This window comes from Canis lupus, chromosome 7 (genome assembly GCF_048164855.1).
Source record: "Canis lupus baileyi chromosome 7, mCanLup2.hap1, whole genome shotgun sequence".
Lineage (NCBI taxonomy): Eukaryota > Metazoa > Chordata > Mammalia > Carnivora > Canidae > Canis > Canis lupus.
The window spans coordinates 24,250,876-24,257,730 of record NC_132844.1 but is presented as its reverse complement, the minus strand read 5'-3'; the positions used below and the strand labels follow the sequence as shown (position 1 = coordinate 24,257,730).

The following is a 6,855-nucleotide window of genomic DNA, read 5'->3' as shown; positions in this document are numbered from 1 at the left end:
ATGTCTTTATGCCTTCATTTTCACTTTAAAATCCTGTCACTTGGGCAGCAAGTGGATGCATCTACATGCATCACTGAACTTGAGAACACTGCTTGAGACTTCTGGGACAGCTACTGTCTCCCAGCACTGCCCAACTTCCCAGACAGCTGCTCATAGAGTTTGGGCACATAGTCATCCCCTTCCACCTGGTAACACGTGCCAGCCACCGGGGGCCCAAGCTCGTACCTTTTGCGAAAAGATGCCACTTTGAATTTGCCACGGTGGTCTCCAGATGGGTTGCTGAGAATGGGCTCATCACACTTCAGTGGCCCACTCTGCTCGTATACCAGCCAGATGTATCAATGAAGGCCTGTGCCCTTGGGAGGCCCAGAGCCGACATAATCGGAAAGGACTGTGCCACTGCTAATGTCGTTGGTCTTCATGTTGACCACCAGAAAATGGTGCCATTCCCTGTATTTGGGGTCCTTCCTGATGGGAGCATCTGGATCTGTCAGGACCAAGGTGTGGAGTTTACCTGGATCAAGACCATCCCATGCAATACTGGTGGGCCGGTTCTTAACCTGGGCGGGCATCAGCACTTTGCCCAGCTCGTCGACCTCCATCCCGGTGTGTTTGACATGCAGCGCATGCTGCGGCTGCTCCTCCACTTCTTGCAGGCTCAAAGGCCTGGACCACTTGCCGAGGTCCACCGACATCACGGACCTGAGCAGAGGGAAGAGTTTCTGCAGACAGGACACAGGCCCACAGCACCGACTTCCAGCAGTCAGCAAACTGGCCAGAGAAGGCGTGGGCCCAGCGCCTGGGGAAGTGCAGGCCAACTTTCATATCTTAAAATAAAACACTATGGGGATCCCTGGGTGGCTCAGTGGTTTAGCGCCTGCCTTTGGCCGAGGGCGCGATCCTGGAGACCCGGGATCGAGTCCCACGTCAGGCTCCTGGCATGGAGCCTGCTTCTCCCTCCTCCTGTGTCTCTGCCTCTCTCTCTTTCTAGGTCTATCATAAATAAATAAATAAATAAATATTAAAAAAAAAATAAAGCACTAATAGTGCTAAGATATAAACCAATGACTTTCTACTCTGAAGATGAGGTTTTAGCTGTATTATTATCCATACCTCCCCATAAACATATATATACACAAATATTATATACATATATTGGCCTTCCCTATCCTCTTAATGTAGTTATAAGTTTGGATTCTATTGATATTTGGTGATTTGCATGTAATCACTTGTACTATGAATATATTTTTTCTTGTACTTTTGCTCTTCTTTGGAATTAATAATTGCCTTGCTCTTTCCTTGACTTCATTTTCTTTGCTTCATTTTCCATTTACCCAGCATTTATTCATCCCCAAGCTCTCTGACAGAAGCGCATCTCTTCTCAATTCTTTTGAACATATCGAGGATTCTATTGATTTTGTCTTTTTCTTGACAATCTTCCACTCCTCCCCAGAATCTTCTGTCTTCCTACTGCAGTCTGGGCTACTACACTCCTTAGGTTACCTGTATAGCTGTCACCCTGAGCTCATTTCTTACCCTTATCCTGGAAATTCCCTTCACCCCTCTCTTGTGTGGGAGGAGTTTCCTAGATCTCATGTCTTATTCTTTCTTGGTTTACTCACTTCAACGAAATGACCCTTGTAGTAGCTTCCTGAGAAAAACTGCATATAGAGTAAATGTCTTGAGCTGTTATGTATTTGAAAGATATTAAAAAAAAAAAAAAAGAAAGATATTTATTCTACCCTTATCCTTGACTGAGGCTGCTAGAACAAAGTACCATAGATTGGGGTCCCTGGGTGGCTCAACGGTTTAGCATCTGCCTTTGGCCCAGGGCATGATCCTGAGTCCCCGGATCAAGTCCCACTTCCAGCTCCCTGCATGGAGCCTGCTTCTCCCTCTGCCTGTGTCTCTGCCTCTCTCTCTCTCTCTGTGTCTCTCATGAATAAATAAAATCTTTAAAAAAAAAAAACAAAAAAAGAGAAAGTATCATAGATTGGGTGGCTTCTAAACAACAGACATTTATTTTTAAGTTATTTGCTACCATTTATTTCTTCCTGGACGGTAGAAGTCCAAGACCAGGGTGCCAGCCTATTTGGGTTCTGATGAGAACTCTCTTCTGAGTTCCAGACTACAGACTTCTCGTTGTATCTTCACATGGTAAAGAGCAGAGAGAGGATGCAAGCTCTCTCACGACTATTTGAGCGGCACTCATCCCATTTATGAGGGCTTTACTCTCATGACCTATTGCCTCCCAAAGCCTCCATCTCCTGATACCATCTCATTAGGAAGCAGAGATTCAACATAGGCATTTTGGAGGGACACACACATTGAGTACATAACAGGAGGAGACAGATTTCCTTTTTTTTTTATTAAAATATTTTATTTATTTATTCATGAGAGATACACACACACATGCAGAAGAACAGACACAGGCAGAGGGAGAAGCAGGCTCCATGCAGGGAGCCCGACATGGGACTCAATCCCAGGTCTCCAGGATCACATCCTGGGTTGAAGGCGGCACCAAACCACTGAGCCACCTGGGCTGCCCATGGAGACAGATTTCTAAGTTGGAATTCATTTATCCGTGATTCTTGAAGTCATTGCTCCATTGTCTTCTAGCTTCAAGCTGATATTTCAGATACTATTCCATTTCGGCTGTTTTGTATATGACCTATTTCTCCCATAAAATGATTGTTTCAAAATTTTTTTTAAAATTTTTATTTATTTATGATAGTCACACACACAGAGAGAGAGAGGCAGAGACATAGGCAGAGGGAGAAGCAGGCTCCATGCACGGGAGCCCAACGTGGGATTCGATCCCGGGTCTCCAGGATCGCGCCCTGAGCCAAAGGCAGGCGCTAAACCGCTGCGCCACCCAGGGATCCCCCATAAAAGGATTTTAATAATCAAGTCTTTTTTAAAAATTATTTTTGTTACCTTATTACCTTTCTTGGTGTAGGCCGATTTTCATCCATTATGTTGAGCACTCAGTGGGCCATTTCAATCTGCAGACTCATGTTCTTCACTTCTAGGCAACTTGTATGATTTATTTCTTTTTAAACTTCCTCCCCTCCACTTACTTTGTTTTCTTTTTCTCAAATTCTTATTTGGTATATTGCATCTCTTGAACAGATCCTCTCTTTTATTTCTTATTTTTCAAACTCTTCATCTATATTATTTATTTATTTGTTTGTTTGTTTGTTTATTTAAACTCTTCATCTTTAAATTTTACTTTCTAGGAGATTGCCTCAAATTTATCTTTTATTTTTTTCAACTGGAATTTGTATTTCTGCCATGATATTTTTAATTTTCAGGAGCTCTTTCTTCCCTTTTTTTTTTTTAACTGTTTCTTTTTTATACCATCTTGTTTGTGTTCTATAGATGTAATAGACTCCTAACACTCTGAGGCTATTAATTAGAGGGGCTTTTTACTCATGCTTGTTTTCCTTTTATTCCTGCTTGTTTCTTTGCTTAGCTCCTCAAAAACTCTGGTGATCCTTGCCTGACTTCTTATATTTTAGAGTATCGCAATAAGAAGTTGATTATAGGGCAGCCCAGGTGGCTCAGCGGTTTGATGCTGCCTTCAGCCCAGGGCGTGATCCTGGAGTCCTGGGATCAAGTCCCACATCAGGCTCCCTGCATGGAGCCTGCTTCTCCCTCTGCCTGTGTCTCTGCCTCTCTCTCTCTCTCTCTCTCTCATGAATAAATACATAAAATCTAAAAAAAAAAAATCTTGAAAGACTGCTTCAAGGGATGCCTGGGTGGCTCAGCGATTGAGCATCTGCCTTCAGCCTAGGGCATGATCCTGGAGTCCCGGGATCAAGTCTCACATCAGGCTCCCTGCATGGAGCCTGCTTCTCTCTCTGCTTATGTCTCTGCCTCTCTTTCTCTCTCTGTGTCTCTCATGAATAAATAAATGCAGTCTTAAAAAAAAGAAAAAGAAGTTGATTGTAAACTCTGTGTGCACGGTATACATTATTGGCTAGTGGACACCACTACAGGATGATGTGACTGGGCTGCATCTTAAAGAACCTCTAATGTTAGTGTTTAACCTAGTCACATATATATGCAAAATAACTATAAGTGGTAACTTACTGGTTAGGCCACAAAATCACACTCTTCTCTCCTCTGAAGCTCAAAAAGCTGGTGACATCATTTTAGATACGGCATTTATAGCAATGAGTCATATCTGGCTGTGAGTCATAATCAATATCTCGGAGAAAACTTGGCAAAACATCAACATCCCCACTTCATTCTGAGCTCCTCTGTGAAGTTAGTTCTGCTTGTTCTTCAGCTCTGCAATCCAAACATTCTTTTGGTCTTTGTATGTTCAGGAATTTTTAAAATGATATAACCCAGGGAATGTTAGTTTTCTTTTCTTGTACAAACCTTAAATTTTCAAGGATAAAATAAAGACATGGTAAAGATAATTCAAGCAATGTTGATCTGATCATTTTGTACAAACCTTGTTTCTGGATGTTATAAGGACATGAAATGTTCTTTCTTATGAAGAGTTAACAGAAACTCATTGGCCAAATCTCATTTTTCTTTTTATGTTCCGAGGTTACAAACTACAGGAAAAAACTATACAATCTCACTTTGGCTTGAAAATAACAAGCATTTCTCTAAGACAAATACTCATTTTGTAGCCTTTTATAGAGCCCTAGTGTCTGAAATTCTACTGTATCATATCACCTTAAGTTCAAAGTCTATAAAAATTGGAGTACTGGAATATTTTGTAAAAATGAAATATGCTCTTTTCCTCATGGACTCTTAGTTATTTAAAAGGATAGGATTGAATTGATTACTGTGGGACCTGAAGAATAAAGATTTGGTAGATTATGTTTTAACCCATTTTCAATTTATCTTAAATTTTTTGGGAGGAGTTTTCTATCTTCTGGAAATGTCAAATGAAATAATCAAAGATAACCAGACCAATTAGACAAACAGACTTTCATGTTTTTGCACTGAACAAGAGTAAGGATACTTTTTCTATTAGGGCTTCATAGGCAAATAAAAAACAACTTAACTATTTTAGAGTTCTTTCATTTTTGAGAGACAAACCAAAATTTTAATTCACTTGACTTTATTTTTTATTTTATTTTATTTTATTTTATTTTATTTTTTTAAGATTTTATTTATTCATGAGAGACACAGAGCGAGCGAGCGAGGCAGAGACACAGGCAGAAGAAGCAGGCTCCATGCAGGGAGCCCGACATGGGACTCGATCCCGGGTCTCCAGGATCACACCCCGGGCTGCAGGCGGAGCTAAACCGCTGTGCCACCGGGGCTGCCCTCACTTGACTTTAAAGTGAAGACCAGGGATGCCTGGGTGGCTCAGCGGTTGAGCGTCTGCCTTTGGCCTAGGACATGAACCTGGAGACCCAGGATTGAGTCCCAACTGGGCTCCCTGCATGGAGCCTGCTTCTCCCTCTGCCTGTGTCTCTGCCTCTTTCTCTCTCTGTCCTTCATGAATGAATAAATAAAATCTTTAAAAAAAAAAAAAAGTGAAGACCATCAAAAATAAAATCTTACTTAAAAAACGAAAAAAGAACACCTAATTCAGGATCCCTGGGTGGCGCAGCGGTTTAGTGCCTGCCTTTGGCCCAGGGTGCGAACGTGGAAACCCGGGATCAAATCCCACGTTGGGCTCCCGGTGCATGGAGCCTGCTTCTCCCTCTGCCTATGTCTCTGCCTCTCTCTCTCTCTCTCTCTCTGTGACTGTCATAAATAAATAAAAATTAAAAAAAAAAAGCACACCTAATTAAATCACAGCAATTTTATTTTCTCCCCAGATTGCTCCCTCCAGATTTTCATGTTCCTGTCAAGGCTATCATTTCTCTCCAAATCAATCAGATTTGAAAGTTCAGGAGCCATCTATTTTATTCTGCTTTCTCTATACCTTTTCTTACCCTCTCACACCCCAAGGCCAGCCTGGTCTCTGCTGGACTCATCTTGTCAGCCACCAAATCTCAGGCCTTTACCTCCATGTTCACCTTTCCATGTTCTTGGACCCTGTTAGCCTGAGTCCTCAGGTGCCTCAGAGCTGTTCTGGCCATTTGTCTCACTGCCTTCAACCTATTTTTATTTTTTAAAAAATATTTTATTTATTTATCCAACCTATTTTTAGAGGAGTTTTCTGCTTATTTGCCTAGAGAGTCAGGTAAGTAAAGGAATGAAATGAGCTGGCTGAGCACAGGTCTTATTTGAAAGGACAGCCTCCACTCAGCTTCAGCTAATTGTTGCTTCACCAGGGATGATGGGACAGTGTCACTAGAAATCCAGCTTCCCAAGAATGGTCAGAGATCCCTCATTTCCATAGGTTATCTCACTTCCTTTGGATTCCTGGGAATTGTAGGTACCAGAAAAGAGAGATATTTAGTTTTTTAAAAAAATTTAATTCTTTAAAATTAATTTCAATTTGCCAACATATAGTAAAATATGCAGTGCTCATCACATCACCTGCCCTCCTTCATGCCCATCACCCAGTTACCCTATCCCCATCCACTTCTACTTCAGCAACCCTCAGTCCATATGATAATTGGCTTTCTTCAACTGACTTATTTCACTTAGCATTTTATCCTCCAGTTCCATCCATGTTGATGTATCCTTTTTAAAAAAAATTTATTTATTATTTATGATAGTCACAGAGAGAGAGAGAGAGAGAGAGAGAGAGAGAGAGAGAGAGGCGGAGACATAGGCAGAGGGAGAAGCAGGCTCCAGGCACCGGGAGCCCGACGTGGGATTCGATCCCAGGTCTCCAGGATCGCGCCCTGGGCCAAAAGCAGGCGCTAAACTGCTGCGCCACCCAGGGATCCCCCATCCATGTTGATGTAAAATGGTAGGTACTCATCC

General features: G+C 42.0%; 1 pseudogene; it reads right to left on the bottom strand.

Annotated features, from left to right (window-relative positions):
• On the bottom strand, positions 1 to 715 carry LOC140636654 (phosphatidylethanolamine-binding protein 1 pseudogene; annotated as a pseudogene).
• Between the last annotated feature and the right edge of the window lie 6,140 nt (positions 716 to 6,855).